At 36.3% G+C, this 20,550-nt stretch overlaps 1 protein-coding gene across 1 annotated transcript in view; it reads right to left on the bottom strand.

Annotated features, from left to right (window-relative positions):
• Positions 1-20,550, bottom strand: part of TSPAN4 (tetraspanin 4) — a 1,260,229-nt gene that overhangs the window by 752,419 nt on the left and 487,260 nt on the right. The window lies entirely within an intron of this gene.

The following is a 20,550-nucleotide window of genomic DNA, read 5'->3' as shown; positions in this document are numbered from 1 at the left end:
ACCAGAACTTAAGTTATTCAGTTCACCAGTACATATAAAGCATCGTCGCTGAACTGCAATTCAGTAACTACACAGACAAAAGAACACTTCCAAAGAATGAGGAAGTCTAGTTTCCGAGTTGAACTTTAATGTATCCCAATACATCAAGTCATTATAATAAGAAAAACAGTGCCACAAACACTGCCTTTTATAGATAAAACTGATCATGAAATCATACCTTCTTATACAAACTTTAAAATCCTATCCACCATTTACTGTCAACATAGATGCTGTTGTCCAACCAAAATGAAAAAAAAAATACACAAGTTTAACGGCCTATCAGTCAATCAGTATTAACAGGAGTGCTATTGTAAAATCAAATGGAGCTAAGGTAATCTGGAGAACTAAAATCATTCTACACACGATTAAAACCCTTTCCTCTAATCACTGCTAACATTAAGGACAGTATTCATAGTCCAGAGCTATGGTTTCCATAGCGGTGATCTGCAAAGAGTGGTGCTACATGTTTGTGCAAATCTCCAACTTTCAGGATGACTATGGAAATGTAGAGGACTTTTTATGAGCATCCCCCTATCGCAAAAGTGTAACATGTTTAATTTGTGATTGGGAGATAAGTACTATGCTGTTAAGGACCTTTACATATACGCATATGAGTTCAGTTCATAGACACAAATCTATAATGGGATAACTTTCATACTAAGTATGTATATAGCCCTGAATTTATGCCAGTAAGCAGCAGTTTTCTAACAGACTATGGAGATGTGTGTGTGTGTGTGTGTGTGTGGGGGGTAATCTGATGCTTATGCATACCTGAGCATTTTTACTGATGGGGTCACTTGGATAAATGTATCATTTTGATGCTTGTGCATACCTGGACATATTAATGAAGGGGTCACTTGGTTGAATGTTTCATTTAGGTGTTTTTGCATACCTGGAGATATTAATGAAGCAGTTGCTTTAGTGAATGTTTTATTTTGTTTTTTTTTGCATACCTGGACATATTAATGAAGAGGTTGCTTGTGTGAATGCTTCAATTTGGTGTCTCTGCTAATATACTAAGAAATATCATTGAAGGGTTCACTTGGGGAAATAATTCATTTGTGTGTCACAAAAGTGCTTGTGCATACACTGTCAAACTGCTGAATAGATTGCTGGGCAAAATAATTTATTGGGCCATTTTAGTGCTTGTGTATACTTAAAACAAACCAATGAAAGGGTTGCTGAGGGAAATAATTCATTTTTGTGTCACGGAAGTGCTTGTGCATACTTGACAACTACTGAAAGGATAAGTGGGGGCACGTTCGTGGATTGCAACTCCAATATCAAAGGTGAACCACCACATTTAACAGGTACAATGCAGATGTAAGACTATGAATTGCAAACCCCCCTCATTAATATACTAAACTTGACAACATTTCTCATTTGCATCTCATTATTTTTAAGACCTTCTGCATTACCGTAAATGGCCTCTATGAATCTTGCCTTCCTTCATAAGCATCAGGAATACCCCTTTCAGATTTCAGCAAGTGACTATGAATTCCAGCCTAAATCTATTGTCGAATCCAAAGTAAAGAAAGCCTTCGCTATCAATCAGTGTTAACATGAGTGCTGCTGTTCAAGGAAACTGAAGCAATGCAGTCTAGAGGGAGTGCAATTATTCTAAACAAATCTGAAATCCAGTTCATCAGTTTGTACAATCAGTTCATGATAATAAAGCAGGAGATTCCCTTTTCTCTAACACTGTGGGAAAAAGCTGGAACCTACTTCCCTGTGAACTCACATTTCTTTCTTCAACTCTACTATTCAAAAGAAACTCAAATTATACCTTACAACCCACTGGCTATGTTCTTGTACTAACCCAGACTAAGAATCCTCTTCCTGTTATCCCAGGTTCTCGCACTAAATACTACTCACATCATTGCTACTTTTATGACCATTACCTTCTACCCCTCTGTTAATCTGATCAGTTAGCTAACTTGTAGATCTTCTAACTTGGTCTATGTGGCAGTGTGTCAATCCTGTAGTTCATTCTATGTTGGAATGACGACCAGGACTTTTCGTGAGCGTATGCGTGAGCACGCCTATGCCATTGAGAAGGCCAATACAAACAATGCTTTGGCCAAGCACACCCTGGACCATGGTTCCTCACATTGTTTTAAGTTCAGGGTTTTGGAGTTAGTACACAAAGGAGGTAGATTAGGTAACATGAGGAACCGTACAGAAGAGAGGGAAGGGAAATGGATTCTAAAGCTACAAGCTCATAGGTTTGGACTCAATGACAGATTTACACTCAAGCCTTTTCTTTCTAGTAGACCCCTCAAGCATTGACTTCATGGGTAATTAACACATTATTTGTTCTTAATTGATTTTAATTCAATATCCTGTTTCTTTAATTACTTTCATGATCTGATTTGTCTGTTTGAATTTGAATTTGTTTATAAGGGGTATTTTTTACTGCATTTGATGTCTGATGAAGCGTTGGGTACAACGTGAAAGCGCTTACCACTGCAGTTCGTTTTATGGTTTTACTAATAAACCTTGGATTTTATCGACTTGAGAGTGTGACTTTATTCACTTGTTGTTCAGCTACTTGGACAGAGTTCTGTCCTCACAGCACATGGTGCACACCTCGGATTTTACTGCATTTGTGTCTTTCTTCTTCCATTGAGGGTGCTTTACCTGGCAAACCACTGTTTTTTTTGTGTATACTATTGTTGCTACCTTTTTGCCGGGACATGGCTGCCACTCCGGATACACCAGTGAGTGTTAATATGCCTGATAACGTCTTTCATTTGAATGACTTGTTTGCCTTTGCCAGCAACCCGCTTTTGAAACTAACTACTGCTGATTTGACTCAAGTTGAACATAACAATAATGACTTTAGAAACAATATGAATATTGTACTTGTTACCAGGAAGTTGGAGAATAAACTTCAGAAGCTTCATAGTGTGCAGTGGCAAAAACTGCACATGGAAGCTTGTCTTAGCTTTAAACTAATTCCTAGAGGCTTAAGGGTCTTAAAGATGCCGACTTTTGGAACAGCACAACCAGAGCTTCTAGCCAAATGGCAGAAGCTCAATTTAGACACCAGTTTTACTTACATTAAGATCTTGATTGAGCATTATGAACTTGCTGTGATTACACTTGTGGAGGAGATTAAAGCCATTGAGAAAGAACTTGCTGTGATTACACTTGTGGAGGAGATTAAAGCCATTGAGAAAGAACTATCTAGTGTTCTCGGGCAACATGAATTGGATGTACTTTCTACAGATCTGCGACACACTATAACCTCTATGGACTTTAAATCCTTACAGGATAAAAAAAGGAAACTCGAGAGAGATTTCCTGGATTTCCAAAATGGTCAGGTTTTTTCCTGGCCGCGTGACAACATCAAACGCCATCCTACTTCTTCTACACACAAGCCGGTTATTTCTACTAACTTGCAACGAGCTCCCGAACAGGAATCAACACATCAGATAACATCATCAACAAGCGCGAGTGGTGCGTCTCCTCTCATGCAATCGGTAACTGGTGTGGCGAGCATCGTTCCAACTCCTGCACCTAAACAAGTGTTAGTTGAAGCGTTGATTCATGCTGATCACAGTGGAAACATGAATATGGATGCACAGCCTGCTGTAAGTGGATCCGCACAGGTTTCCGGACATAAGGGGAATGATACCAAACGTAAACAACTCCCCATTGACACGTTTGTTGTTTCAATGGAGAATGAAGTTCTTGGATTAGGAGAGGGGCTTCCTTCTTTTCCGCTGCCCTTCAGACCGTTCGAACGGAGGACTTGGTCTCCACAGGGGAGGGCAGCGAAGAGGAAAAACTCCGAGGAAACCTTTCCACATGTAAAGAAGTCGCACATACCTGTAACCAGGACTTAGTGGTAAATATTTCCAGCTATGATTTAAATGAGTACGAGATATCTGTTTTAAACAAAGGTTTGGGGTTTATACCCTCTAGTTGTAATGATTTGACTGACATCATTGTCGATGTTAAGATGTTTACTAGGAGCCTGGGGCTCAAACTGCTATATGGACAAGAGGCTAGTCATGTTGACAATAACAATAAGAATTCTATGCCCTTCAAAAAGCCATCCACTTTTCTTCCTTTGCAGCATCCATTACTAGAAGCCTTCGAACAAGCCTGTGAGCTTGAGCTTTTTGAGTTATACAACAGTAAACATATCAAATCGTGTTTTTATAACACCACTTCACAAGAAAGAGCTGCTATCACTAGTCTTAGAAACAATGAGGATTTGGTCATTAGGCAAGCTGACAAGGGCGGTGCTGTCGTCATTATGGACAGATCCTTCTACAGATGTAAAATGCAGTTGATGTTATCTGACAGTGAAAGCGTATTTGTCTATTTGTAATTATGATCTTAACAATTTAATTAAGGACTTGCATAGTCATTTGTATGAGCTGCTATTGACGGATGTCATTGATAAAGAATTGTATACCTACTTTTTGGTTGACAATCCTCTTGTCCCCTCATTCAGAGGTCTTCCCAAAATTCATAAAGGGCTAGAGAACCCTCTTTAAGACCAATTGTATCCAGCAGGTGATGGCTCACTGAGCCGATCTCCATTTATTTGGACAAGATGTTGAAACCTGTTGTTTCTAAAGTCAAGCAAATATTAAGGGACACTACACATTTTTTAGAAAATCTAGCTTGTCATCACAACTCTACCTCATTTGACTCTGAGGACATACTCGTCACTCTTGACGTAAAATCTTTGTTCACTTCGATACCAAACACTACTGGGATGGATTATATTAGAAATCTGTTAGTGAACAATACATTTCCCAGTCATATCATTACTAGATGGATGTCTCTTTTAGAGCTTGTTCTCCAATACAATGTTTTGCTGTATGACAGTAGGTACTACCTTCAAACCAAAGGTGTAGCGATGGGCACCCCATGTGCCAATGCCTATGCTAATTTGGTATTGGCACATTGGGAGGCTACCCATGTTTTCAATGACAACAATATGTTCTTGACTCAACTCAAATACTACAATTGATTTGTAGATGATGTTTTTATTTTGTGGGGTGGCACGATAGAACAGCTATTTGATTTTGTGTCCTATCTGAACAATACAACTGATTTCCTTCAGTTTGATTGCAGTCATTCTGTTAATGAGATTGCATTCCTAGATGTCAAGATCGTCAAGACTTTTAAAGGCCTTGAAACTGAATTGTACAGGAAGGAGTGCTGGAGGAATAATCTGTTACACCGTACCAGCATGCACCCCAGACACGTTTATGACAACATAGTAACCAATCAGGTCATGAGGGCGTCTAGGTTGACTACCCTCAATACCACCTATGACATTCAGAAGAAGGAGATTGCTAGCAATTTTTTACACAGAGGTTATGATCACAATAAAGTTCATAACAACATACAAACAGGAGACCGCCTCAGAGCTACCAAAGGGGCTCCTTTTTTTAAGAGAACACGTGGTGATCCACCTTTAGAACCTGATAGAACAAAACATATTACCAACAGGATTGTTTTACCATATACTAACAAGAATAGTCATGTTTTACAAGTTCTTAATAATAATTGGAAATTGCTAATGTTGGATGAAAACATTAGGAGTCTAGTAGACAGCAAACCACATGTAGCTTATAGGAACATGCTCTCCCTCAATAGATTACTGTGTTATGATAAAGAACCAATAGTCACTAGAGCTTTGAGCAAGAATGGCACATATCCTTGCCACTCTTGCAATCAATGTAAATTCATTGCTGTCTCTGACTGTTTTGTCCACCCTGCTACAGGACGCAAATATGTGTCTAAGTTTTATGCTGATTGTAGATCTTCTAACTTGGTCTATGTGGCAGTGTGTCAATCCTGTAGTTCGTTCTATGTTGGAATGACGACCAGGACTTTTCGTGAGCATATGCGTGAGCACGCCTATGCCATTGAGAAGGCCAATACAAACAATGCTTTTGCCAAGCACACCCTGGACCATGGTTCCTCACATTGTTTTAAGTTCAGGGTTTTGGAGTTAGTACACAAAGGAGATAGATTAGGTAACATCAGGAACCGTACAGAAGAGAGGGAAGGGAAATGGATTCTAAAGCTACAAGCTCATAGGTTTGGACTCAATGACAGATTTACACTCAAGCCTTTTCTTTCTAGTAGACCCCTCAAGCATTGACTTCATGGGTAATTAACACATTATTTGTTCTTAATTGATTTTAATTCAATATCCTGTTTCTTTAATTACTTTCATGATCTGATTTGTCTGTTTGAATTTGAATTTGTTTATAAGGGGTATTTTTTACTGCATTTGATGTCTGATGAAGCGTTGGGTACAACGTGAAAGCGCTTACCACTGCAGTTCGTTTTTATGGTTTTTACTAATAAACCTTGGATTTTATCGACTTGAGAGTGTGACTTTATTCACTTGTTGTTCAGCTACTTGGACAGAGTTCTGTCCTCACAGCACATGGTGCACACCTCGGATTTTACTGCATTTGTGTCTTTCTTCTTCCATTGAGGGTGCTTTACCTGGCAAACCACTGTTTTTTTTGTGTATAACTTGAGACTGTACAAAACCCATTCTTCTCAGATACTATTATAAGTTAGGATGATCGTACCCAACAAGGGCCTTATGAATGTGTCACTGCTTTATAGATGAGTCACTGCCATAATGTGTCCTTGCCTTGTAAATAATTATCTGTTCTTCTGTGACATATATAAAACTTTGATTTTGGAATGTCTCACACCCTTCTAAATACTTTTTTTGTCTATTATTGTGTGGTCATAAAAAAAAATGTTTGTTATCTATCATGATTACTATGTTACCATGTAAACAGCTGTTTATCTGATAAGTGAACTGTATCTGTAGTTGCAATATTCTGCTTTGTTTTTTATGTGGAGATTTTCTCCCCGGGCCTCTACTGAAAATGGTCATATATCCATTTAGACTAGCCCGGTCAACAAATGCAAAATAAAATAAAATAAATAAATGATTGCACTATCACATTGAAAAAAATCAAATAGGGAAAATGAAATCATTCTAAGAGCTATAGTATAAAAAGATCACTATAAAAGATTGTCTACACATTTGTTAAATAATTGGACACTGAAATAAACTTGTACAAGTAGGAGAAAACTTCACCTTAAGAAATACTTCATTATAAAATAACTGTTTAATTCATTACTGCGCATTGGCAGTCCACTAATTAGGTGTTACATTCCTGATTACTGGCAGACTGGACAGAAATTGCTTATTGCTTGAGAGGAAAAAAAAAGATTTATTAAATGTGATTAAATCCAATTAACTGAAAAAAGAAAAGCAGCTTTTTATATTTCTTTTTTCAGTTAAAGTCATTTTCTGCCATTTAGTGTGCTTAATTATGGCAATAAATACCCCAGGTTCAGTATAATGATTAAACCACTGTGGAAAAAAGTACTGTGTGAGGTTTGCCTTTCAAATACTAGCAGCTTGGATGGAACAAGGTCACCAGCAGAACTAGCATTATAGGCATGATTAAGAAATCAGTAAGATCGGTGCTCTAGATGTGAATGACTTAAGCCGTTTGTTTGCAATGTGCCAGATTTAATAGTAAATGCTGTTTCCTGGTTCCTTTGGATGTGAGACATATTTGTATCAACTTCTGTGAGAGGCTTTGTCCACTATGAAAAATTATACAAAATGTTAATTTGCCACATAATAGGAGAGATGATAAAGTCAGCAAGCAAAGGAGAGCAGTATCGCTGGAACTGAATTCATCATCATGTCTTGGTGAGTACCTTTATGAGGTTAAGCTTGTTTTTACAGAATCTCACCAAGATGACACTGATATATAGATTGCATTTTATATAGTATATGTCATGGACAGAAGTCGGTTAAAAAATAAAAAAGATAGCAGGGTGCAGAAGAGCCAGTATAAAGAAGTGCCCAATCCTGGTAGGAGCGCTGGCATCAGGATTGGAAGAAATGACAGCGCAGAATCCTCAAGACACAAAAACATTCCTACAGTGGATTTAGGCCAGGCTTAGATGGAGGATGCCTCGCCCCCACCCCATTGTAGAAGGAATTAGCAGTCCACAAAAAAATGACCAAGAAAGAGACATAAAGATGATAAAGTACTGAGGATAAGAAAATAATATGAATGGTTACAATGATGCAAGAAGCCCAGAATTTCCACATAGAAGATGTACAAAAAGAAATATACTTGCACAAGAAAAACTGTTAAAAGCTTCAAATGCAAATTTGTATTCATTAATATAACAGATTCATGATAAACATTATACAGATGATGAAATATTAGACCTTTTGGAAAAAGAAGTGACGGAAGAAGTACAACAAAACCAAAACATTTTTATAAAAACAGAAACATGGATATGGGAAAGAAAGAAACATCTGATATAGTATAATATCTATGCAAAGGAGAATGCCAAACTAATAGACATAATGAACATAGAATAGAATATTAGTAAAGGAGACATCAAACAAACTGAAGCTGAAGTCATGTAATACCTGTAAAGTGAAGGATTTAGTATAGAAATGCTAATACTGGCCAGGTCACAGCATGATGCAACAATGAGTCCCCAAAAATAAGGAGAAACATGTGGAGCAGGAGACTTCTGAAGAAATATGGGGATGGGAAAGAAAAAGAGATCTAATATGGTGCAGTATTTATGCAAAGCAGAAAGGAAAACTAATCGATACAAGAAGAGTAGTGCCAAAGATATTTGAAGAGAAATACAAGCAAAGGCATCTGGCTATTGAAACTTTTGCAATCCAAAAAAAAAAAAAAAGAAACCAAAGAGGGAAGTAGAAAAGAGGATTACTGATGCTAATGGAGATATTAAAGAAATAGAAACTGAGGGTTAGGGTTAGGACACACTAATAAGGTAGTGGAGGGCACAGACTCCTAAAATATGCATAATACTAAATATATTCCCTTACCTAACCCTAACCTGACAATACTTGTATGAATAAATTCTCAGTCCTAATATCAACCAATTTACCTCTGTCTACATTTTGACCTGTTAGCATTCTGATAATGTCCTGCTGAGTGTCTGCATTTTGAAAGGCAACTATTTCTGTTGTATGTGTGGGTTTCATATAGTTTGAAAAAAATAACTCAAACAGCAGAAGAAATGCACCTTGGCATGATTTACATTAATGAACTTTATACAATAAAGAAAAACAGAATTGAATATGTTAATTATCACAAAGAGATGAGGGCTGTTATTAAGTAAAATTAGAAATGCCAACAAAATATATCCATCATAATTCAGGGGGCATAAAACATATCCTCAAACATCCTAAATATGTTATCTTCTAAAAGCAGTGTAATACTCTTACTTGTGCAAATCATTTGTGAGAAAAATTCTAGACTACAACTTCATGAATTAAAAAGATGACAGAGGTATTTTACCAACAAAATCAATTGTGTTAATCACTTGAAATTCATGAAAAGTTGATGTTATTTACTTTCCACACAGTTAGATAGAGGTTTGTAAGTGGTGGTAAAATTTACTTAGCATTTAATGTTATATCTTGAATTACAGAATCCATCAAAAATAGTAAAAGAACATTGACCTTTATTAAAATACCATGGTATTGCAGTGCTAAAGGTGGGAGATGTTTACAGTTATGGAATAAATTGCCATTACATATCACAACAGAAAAAAATATTAAATCATTTTAAAACTATTTACATTTACACATGGGTAAAACATATTTAATATGGATACTAGTTCATAATGACCAAGGATTATAGATGAGATCAAAAACAATATAGATATTATAGTTTAACCATTAACTGGGTGTCCTGATCATGCTTATACAATAGAATATGCTTGGAAAATATGTACTCACAAGAATAACGTAAGCCTGTGTGTTTCTTAATAGTGCGCAAACAAAAATAGGAAGTCCATTCAGCCTTGGGGTAATTTCAAGAGAGATACTTAACTGAAGCACTGATTTCAGCTAGAGAAACTTGCATTTCCAGAAGCAATCAGGCTGAGCATAAGCACAGCCCATTTCTGAGGTATCCTACCACTAAACCGTACAATCTCTGTGTCATCATATAAAGCAGATTAAAATCTGGTTACCTGTCTAATGATGCTATACCTGACAATATACCTCCCAATCTTATCTGAAGAGTTCTAGACAAAGGCAAAAATAATGGAGGGGCAGATGCCTAAAATCAGGGACAGATTTAATATTACTTTTATAAGCTTAAAATGTTGATAGAATAACAGATTTTATTATTAGCAACAGTTTTCTGAATATCATGAAGTCTGAAACTTAAATGTCTGTAATTACTTGATGACTTACATCTTAAATGATTTCCTAAAAAGCCACAAATGTTATCAGGAACAGATAAAAAATAAGAAGCAAAAATCTTTATAAAGATCATGCAAAAATCATGACATTCTGTGAAATTTTGGACAACTGGTATATCTGTCAAACGATATATTATTTAAATCTTTCAAAGCAGAAATGTAACCATGCCTTTTTTTCTTTAAGAAAGTGTCCAAAAGTCTAGTCTATTGCATGCCGAGTCCCCCAAATTTTACACCTTACTACAAAACTGACCCCCCTCCTTTTCCAATTTATTAAATCCAGTTCTTTCATTGCACATAGTAACTTACAGTATACAGTTCCATGTGCTTGCACTTCTAGGATGCCTCATTTTGTGTGTGAGAACTATTTCTTTTTAGCTCAAGTTTGTTATGAAAAGTTTGATCAATCCACCTTACCTTTTACTGTTCTGTTAACTATAACCTTCAATATGCCAGTACAAAAGCAAGAGTAGAGGTGGGGGCTGAATCAGGTTTCACTAGTTCCATGAATTTCTACACTTTCTTCTTAATTTTCTTCTGATATAGTAAATTCTGTGATGAAGGGGCAATGAATGTCCATAACCTCACAAAGTTCTAGCTTTGCTATTTTCAAGGCCATTAACTATGGGGCATGCTCTGACAACCAAAAAGTCCCATCTAAACATACATCTAAACAAATTCATAGAACAAAAAAAGCATACCCAACTAGCTAGAACAACTTAAGATGGCAAAAGATGAACTCAGCCTCATTTAGATACTGCATTTTCTATAAGTCAACAAGTAGAAAAGTATTAAGTATATTAAACATTCCCAGTCCTTTTCACTCCATTCCCATGGATCCCAAACTTGAACTATTTCAGGTTGAGGGAAAGGCTAATGTCTCTTTCAAAATAATCTTGTCATATCCTCTGGTGATTCTGAAAACTATACTAATACTGAACTGAAATTATGACTACACCAATGTTTTAGATTATCAATCTATGAGATGCCAAATTGTATGCAGTATCATGCAGACCAGATGAGTGCACATAATCTGCATCCTGATGACTTCTGATGTGCTTCTCATTAAAATATATATGCTTTTTATAGAATTATGTGCTCAAGAGTGGCTTCTTCTACCAGTCCATTTTTGCTTTAGTTTCTGAGTTTAAATCACCTGGTGTCATTTAGTAATGCCACATCACACTTATGAAAATTAAGACAATTATCAGGCCTCACTTAGGAGTATGCAGAACCTCAAGCATTTAAGAAGACTGTTACACAGGACCGCTATTCACAATTGTTACACTCCACTGGCACAGTCTATGCACCTGCAATATGTGAAGACTGTTGATAATAGCTGTGCCTAGTAGTAAGATCATTGTGCAGAAAGTTTGCAAAGCTACAAATAGTAAAAGAAAAATACAAGGTCAATACACTAGATTATTTAAGGAACAATTGTAAGAAAACATGAAAGTGGTACAATGGATACAGCAAATATGATGAACCAACAATACTAAATGAGATATCTAAATGCACAAGGATTATTCATTACTACTATTGCAGGTAAAATATACTGCAGAATACAAAGTACTCAGTATCAATAACAGATAACTTGCTATCTACAATATAAGTATATATATATATATATATATATATATATATATATATATATATATATATATATATATATATACATATGTGTGTATACATATACATCAGAAGCGCGAATAAGGGTAGATAAAGGGTAGGTTCATAATCAATGCCCTTCCAACATACCTGACTATAGTCATTTGTCATAGTGCTACTTGTCATTCCACTTTTTGAGAATACCTACGCGCCTGTTCTCCTACATCAGAAGCGCAAATAAGGTTAGAGGTATATTCTACTCCCCTCCAATATACCTGACTGCAGTAGTTCAATTTAAACCTACTTGCCATTTTCTACTTGTTTCGTTCATATATATGCTTCAGTGCACTTTCAAGATTTAATACCTCTTACCAGTGACTTATTTTATTTTGCCTCTTTATTGTGGAACGAGTGGAGCACTGTTTACACCCATAAAGATTTCCTTCGCACCTTTTTCCTGACTCGGGAGCGCTGAACGGGAAAAATATTTTCAATCAACTCAGGCTTGAAGGATCGATTAACTCATCATTATTTATCCTTTCAAGTTCATATACTCCCAATCCAAAAGCTAGTATTTTCCTTATCATTGTATTTAATTATCTTACTGTGAATTGCTTAGACAAAGAATGATGTTTATTTAATTACAAGAAAGGGGTCGTTTTAATGTTTAATAGCATAGCCATCTCCTAGGTGTATGAGAATGTCAACACTGTATTAGCGTTGTTAAGGCTTAGTTAGCGGAATACTTAGATTCTTACAACCTGACTTTAAGTGCATCGTTTTTATTTTACTGATGACTGTTTATTTTATAGCCATTCTTAGGCTCTAGCACTGTTACACTGTACTAGTGTTGTTAAGGCTTTCTTAGCTGAACAGAATAGGTTATTCAACCGTATTTTATATGTATAGTCTGCTTTTTTACTGCTTATTCTATCTCTCTTTGTTGAATACTGCACTGTTTGTCCTTGCAATCTGGATGTTTTAAATAATGTATAAGTTAATTCCTGCATAATTATAAAAGGTATCCCATAATAATTTGTTTTTTCCTCTCTCTCTCTCTCTCTCTCTCTCTCTGTCTCTCTCTCTCTATCTTACTCAGCTTTCTGCCACATTGTCAGCTGTGTACTCCCCTCCAGTCCCGACCAGCTGGCTACCCATGAACTAGAATTATACAAATAACCAAAGTTAATCTTTACAAACATACCAACCTCAACACAGGGAAGAACCTAAAACAATTACTGTGTTGTATCATTTAAGGAACCAAGATAAGCATTGCAAAGTATGTACTATCTGTTCTTTACCTCCTGTAATTAATAGCTAGTTTTTACCCCAGTTCATGGAATATAATAACTAAGCTTACTCCAGCCAGGACTACCAGCATCCTTACTCTACTACTTTGCTCCTACTATTTCTATCCTTAACTTAGGCCCTAGTTTCTCCCAACTTGTCCATTTTTTCTCTCTCTGCCCCACTTGTTTTTCTTATCGAGGTATCACTGCTGCTATCATAAGCTCTCCCATTAGATGGCAGCACTCACCCACTAATCTGCTTGCTGTATTCTCAACTAGCAGCAAAGTGCTTCTACCAACTAATTACCTGTTTCTCCCACACTCTTAATATCCCACTATCACTGTATTGCCATCCTGACCCTCTCCCCCTCCAGCAACTTTTTTGTCCCTTACCTTCAGACTACCTACCTGGATTCTCCATTCCACTTTCACTGATTGTCTTCCCAGTCTCTCTCTTGTCCTTGGTCTGCCCCGCTCCATTCGCCCTGCGGGCTCACTCCACTCCCCTACCCTACTCCCAATTCCCACCCATCCCCAGTACACCTAAACTTATACTTCCAGACCACACCCCTTTCTCTCTCAAAGCCAAACATATCCTCCACCTACTTTAATCACCTGAACTAAACCAACTGCTTCTCAATAACCAGATCTATCCTAACTACTCCCTTTAATAACTACACCTCTACCTCAAATCACTTAAGATGCAAACACCATCTTCCCCTGCTCATATTCAAATATTTCTCATTATCACCCTTTTACCTGTCTTAACAACATCTTACCTACTAACCTCCTATGAACAATCAATTACCTACAATTCTCCTACCCTAACAAGCAAACAAGCATTATACCAACAACAACATTTCAAACACATATAAATATCACATCTCTTCCTATCTACATACTTCAGAAGTATCACAGATTAACCCATATTAAATATGTCCACCTTAAACCTAGAAAACATTTCAACCAAATTTATGTACTCCAACACCCTTGTCCAAAACCTCAACTACTTACCAGTGGTGACATCCATCCCAACCCTGGCCCTATACACTCTGCCAATATTGAACTCCAAAGCCCCAATCACTCAAATCTTATCCCACCTAGGCTTCCTAATTCACTTTCTATAGCTCACCTTAATATACGCAGCTTAAACAACAAAACTGCCTACCTCCATGCTCTCATGGATGTCCACTCTTTTGACATACTATGTTTACCAGAAACATGGTTAAAACCTTCAACTACTGATAATGAAATCTTACCACCTGGTTACAATATCCTAAGAGCAGAGCGCAAAATTAAAAAGGGAGGTGGAGTAGCCATACTGTCTAAAAAAGGGTTACAAATCTACACACTAGACTCCTATCCAACACCTCACAATAATGTAGAAATTCTTGCCACCAAACTTCAAAACACTAGTAAATCTATAATCATCATCTGCATCTACCTACCTCCTAGTAATAATACATGTATCCTTGAAGACACCCTTGCTGCGTTATCTTAATTTTTCCCTCAATAGACTGTAATTCTAGGTGACTTTAATATTGATTGGAAAACCTGCACACAAAATCAGCCAACTTCACACATTAACCTACATGGATTTTCACAAACGATCAACTTCCCAACCAGAATTAACAAACCCAATCATAAAGAGAGTATATTAAATTGGATACTCATAAACAATCACCAGCAAATGTATAAGGCTGGAACCCTTCCTGCAGATGTAAGTGACCACTCGCTCACTTATATCATTAGGCATAAAACAACTACTCCTAACCCGACCACACTTAGAACAATCAGAACCAATAAAAATTTTAATCCTGACTATTTCTAAAGTGAACTTAGAGCATGTGATTGGACACCCATTAAACACCTCCCTCTAGATGAAGCAGTGAATTACTTTAATTCAAAATTTTTAACTATCCTAGACTATCATGCACCAAAGCGTACTATCAGAAATAAGTATAAGCCAGCCCCATGGCTTACTAAGGAAACCAGGCAGAAAATCCTACTTAGAAACAAACTCTGGGCTCTATGGAGATCCACTAAGCAACCCGTAGACCAATTTAAATTTAAACAAATGAGAAATGATACATAAAAAGCCATTTTCTTGGACAAAAAAAAATTACTGTCATCTCCAGCAAAATAACCAAAGTAATCCACAAAAGTTCTGGGCCAGTATAAACAAACTTCTTCACCCTGGTCATTCCACCACACCACCCCCAACAGGAGCCAACCCCAAAGATCCCAAACAAACAGCTAACGCCTTCAATACCTTCTTCACAGAGGCCATCCAATCACTGGCCAATCAAATAACAACTCAGAATTCTAGTCACCCAAATTCTGTAACAAATTCACTCCCTATATTCCACTGGCAACCAGTCCCAACTCACCTTATCTGTAATCTTCTTCAAAAACTAAAACCATCAACCCCATCAGCCGATAACCTACCAGGAGAATATCTCCAAAAAGCTTCCAAAGCTATAGCCTACTCAATATCAATCCTGATAAATAGAACCTTACAAGAGGGAAATATTCCTACCATCTGGAAAATCTCACACATTATCCTCCTACACAAAGGTGGCAATTCTAACGAATACTCCAACTACCGTCCAATAGCATTACTGTCTCCTTTAGCTAAAATAATGGAAAGATGTATCCATAAACAACTACTTGATCACTTACTGCAAAATAATCTACTAGCAAATTGCCAACATGGCTTCAGACCATTTCATAGTACTACCACTGCTCTTCTATTCTTCTCTGAGAGTATCAATCATAACAAAAATAACAACACCCTCTCATCAGCACTCTTTATCGACCTTTCCAAAGCTTTTGACATGGTTAACCATCAGTTACTTATAAATGTACTAAGATCTCTTTCCCTAGATTCACTGGTTATTCAATGGTTCCAATCGTACCTTAACAACAGACAACAAGCGGTGCTTTGGGACAATAACCTATCTTTACATCTGCCTGTTACACTACAAGGCTCAATTCTAGGTCCCCTCCTATTCTCAATCTATATAAATGACCTTCATCTAGTAATTACTGAAGCTACCTGTATTCAATATGCAGATGATTCTACAGTCATCTGCTCAGCTAAATCTTCATCTGAACTACAGTCCTTAACCCAGAGAATGTTTACTGTAGTAAAAAATTGTTTTTTACAACGCTGCCTCCTCCTGAACCCCAAAAAGACTAAACTATTGCTCTTCACACCCACCCGCAAGTCCAGGCCAATAAACTTCTCAGTTCTATCCAATAACGGAACCATTATATCTCCAGACCTAACCACTAAACTTCTAGGTATAACAATAGACAACAACCTTACCTACAAAACTCACATTAGCAATACTATAAAAACCGTAAACAGGAAACTGGGCTCTCTGTATAGGATAAAAGCATTCCTTACTCCACAAGCCAGAACTTCTATTGCCCTTACCCATTTAATCTCCACACTCCTCTATGCTTCATCCATATATACAAATCTGACTAAAAACAACCTCAACAAACCGTCAAACTCTTATAATAACATAGCTAGATTTGCCACAGCCTCCTCTTTCAGAACCCACCATTGTCATAATCTGAAACATCTAGGCTGGCTTGAGCTACAAAACCAAATCCATTATAACCAACTTATCATTGCCCACAAAACCTTCTTCCAACCAACTAAAACGCCAATACTATCAAACCTTTTCATCCCATATAAAAACCTAAATAACTTATGCTCATCTAAAAAATTACTAGCATCTACTAGTATATCTAACAATATCTCTGGTAACTCGCTGTTCTGTAATGCTGTTGGAAAATACTGGAACCAACTTCCAAATGAACTTACATCTATGTCCTCTTTAACACTATTTAAACAAAAATTGAAACTTTACCTCAAAACACACTGGTTATGCCCCTGTACAAACCCAGACTAATCTAAAATGGCATTGCTATCATCAGCTCTGCTGACCTGGTTTCTTTTTTCTTCCTTCCTTGAGAATAGAGCTACTAGCACATTTATATAATGTTCTATAACAATTTTTGTACTCAACGATTGAAATGTAATAATCTGCTATTACTTTTGTGCATACATTTATATGTTTACCATTTTATGTTTATGCCTATGTTTTATTGATCTTTTCAAGTGGAGCTTATCTCCCCGGACCTCTGCTGAAAATGGACATGTATCCAGTTAGACTAGCCCGGTCAACAAATGTAAAATAAAATAAATAAATAAAATATACATATATATTGAGCAGTTAAAAAGAGAAGGCTGCTGGTAATAAGATAGTGGGGGACAGCAACTGAAGAGAATGTCGTAAGGCCAAGAGCTCATCCATAAACCACCTTGCAAAAACTTTTTTTCTCGAGGTACTCATCTCTCTCAGCAGAGGCCTCACCCTGTCACCACTGGCCTGAGTCTAGTGTTACGACTGTCCAGGATTGTTTTACTTTGGTTACTTAAGTATTCTGCAATAACTTTCCCAGAAAAATGTTAAGACTGTTATATTATTAGATTATTAATGACAAATAAGAGGCAGAGAATGCCCTTTAGTGATTTTTGTTTACTATATTTTTTTAAGACCTGGACTTAAGTCAGCTCTGTGGCAGAGAGGCAAAGGTATAGCCACAAGGTGTGTCCCAGATTACTCACAACTGACTGTTGATTTGGCTGCTGGACAAACTGCTGAGGGAAGGTGAGAGTGAGTGGTTGATGCCATTTTACATTTCCTGGAATTGGAGGAAGTTAAATTCTCTTCTACAGAATGATACTATAGGTGATTTTTACGCAATAATCTGCTAATTAGTTTGATTCACATGGTAAGATTTGGTTCTACTCCTCTGTGAAATTTTTCTATTTAAATTGCTTCTACGTTAATTCAGAAGATGACTTTCTGTCAGACAAGATGATAAATCAACACTTGTTTAATTCCCAAATTGAATGTTTTATAATAACCCTTTACATGATCCTTTGAGTCTTTATGTAGTAAATAATATTTTCCTTCTATACTTGTATATGGTTGATAAAGTTAAGTTACAGGAAATAAAGTTACATGTAATGATTTTAAAAGGTTTAATTTGTACCTGCTTGTATAAAGAAGTTTGCAGGCCCTGAGTTAACCTAATATAGAATCTCTTTTTCATATAGGACTGGGTTAGATAAAGCCTTCTGCCAGTTTTTACTAAATTTTGAACAAAAGGTGGTAATCAGCAAACCTCATTTATTCAGTGCTCTCTTGGTTAATAAATGATATTTATATCCACTTTTTTCTGTTAATCTGGACTACACTATTTAGATTAAATCTTTTATCTATCCTTTATACATTACTACATTTGTTGATACCCCCTTCATATCTGGTGGCTACATTAAGGGAAGAGTTTAGTGGATATGTAAAGTAGGGTACTTAATGACGACAGTTGAATTGCATTAATGATGTACATAGGTTGTAAATATTCTTTTGTTTTCTTTGGGTACTTCTCAAATTCCCCAATAAAAATTCTAGTCATATTTTTTTCACTTTTATCTCTCTCAAATAAAGGGGCTAAGTGGGTAGGCACAGGGTCAGGTTTGAGAGAGATTAGTGCTGTTTTTTCAACTAAATCAACACAAAGTCCCATCATATGAACCATACAATTATTTTTCCTATTTACGTATCATTTTCACATTTTCTCTAAATTCATAACTCAGTATAAACACGATCAATAGTTGCAAAATAATATCCTGGAATGTTAGAGTTCTCCAGGACAAAAATAAAAAAAATCTTTTAATGCACCTCATATTAAAAGCAGAAGCAGATATTTCATACATTCATGAAACCCATATGGCAGATGATGAGTGGACCAAAGAAAAAAGTAGGAAATGGATAAAAGACATTATATCAGCGGATAGCAGCTCTAACTCCAGAGGGGTGGCAATCATTATCAAAAATTAATTTAAACCTATTATAGTTGACAGAGGTTTAGATAAAAAAGGTATATGGTGCTACTTTACATGTCTAATCCCACCAATTAACAATCCAATTCTATTCTTAAACATATATGGTCCTTGTTCAGGACAACAGCAATTCATTTTGAATATTTATAACCTATTATTAAAATTTACAAATCACTACTTGATTATAGGGGGGGATTGGAACACTGTTATTAATCCCAATATTGATTGTTCTAATAAATCCAAACCCTACAACTTGCAAGCATCTCTTGCCCTGCTAGATCTAATCTCAGACTTTAATCTAATTGAGCCTATTTATTTTGGAGAAGTCACACAGAATACCAATAACTATACATACTTTTCAAGGTGCCATAACTCCTGGTCAAGATTAGACTTTTTTAGTATCTGAAATACTAATAAACTGGCAAATAAAATTTATGGTTGAACCAAGATTCTTTTCGGAACACTCTAAAATCACCTTGTTGATAAATTTTAATCAATATTCATCCTCCCATAGTAATGGATTTAAATGGTCTTTTAACAATGACATCATACTGAACCAAGGTGTAAAACAAGAAATTGTATCTGCCCTTCGAGAGTGTGCAAATGATCCCAGAAACTCAAGTATCCCATATGACATTCAATGGGCGGCTTGTAAATCTATCCTTAGAGGCATATTCATTCAGAAATCTACATTTCTTAAAAAGAAAAAGAAAGAAAAAGAATATGGTCTCATATCGGAAAATAGGGATTTAGATAACAAACTCCAAGAAAATCATTCTCTTCATTTAAAGCCTACCTGGGAGTGTGTTGCCTTACTGTTGCCAGTGAACAGACCTATGTATATTGACAGGTTACAATTCCTACTCTCCTATATGGCTTCAGATGGATAAACTACTGATATTATCTAAAGATCTTTTGGACAGTAGACCAGTGATAGTTCTAGAATGTACTCTGTGTTAAGATAAAAGAGAATTTCATTAATACTAGAATTCTAAATGAAGTGTCCATTGTCAGAACAGTAGAAATGACCCCCAGGTACCCACTCTCTTTACTGAAATAATATGAGTGGCTAATGAACACCTGACTCCAAGCAAGAGTTATATAATACAGCTCACTTATGGCACATATTTTAGTCAAAGGAAGAGGTGAAAGATGTTACAAAGGAAGAAAATATTGCAATCATATATTTTCATCTTTGCCATGTGATCCATTAACTCAGGACATGTATAGCAAATGAAACACCTCTCCAATGAAGTGAAAAGACAGAGAAATGAAGAAAAAGAAATTAAGCTATGTCTCTATGGGTAGCTTTCACATATGTGAATATATCACATTCTGAAGGCAGGACTGCACCTCTGAAATATGTAGTTGATTAAGAAACTATGGCTTGTGTTACTTGCT

Source organism: Protopterus annectens, chromosome 9.part0, assembly GCF_019279795.1.
Source record: "Protopterus annectens isolate FY-2018-M chromosome 9.part0, PAN1.0, whole genome shotgun sequence".
Lineage (NCBI taxonomy): Eukaryota > Metazoa > Chordata > Ceratodontiformes > Protopteridae > Protopterus > Protopterus annectens.
This window is presented reverse-complemented; position numbering and strand designations above follow the sequence as displayed.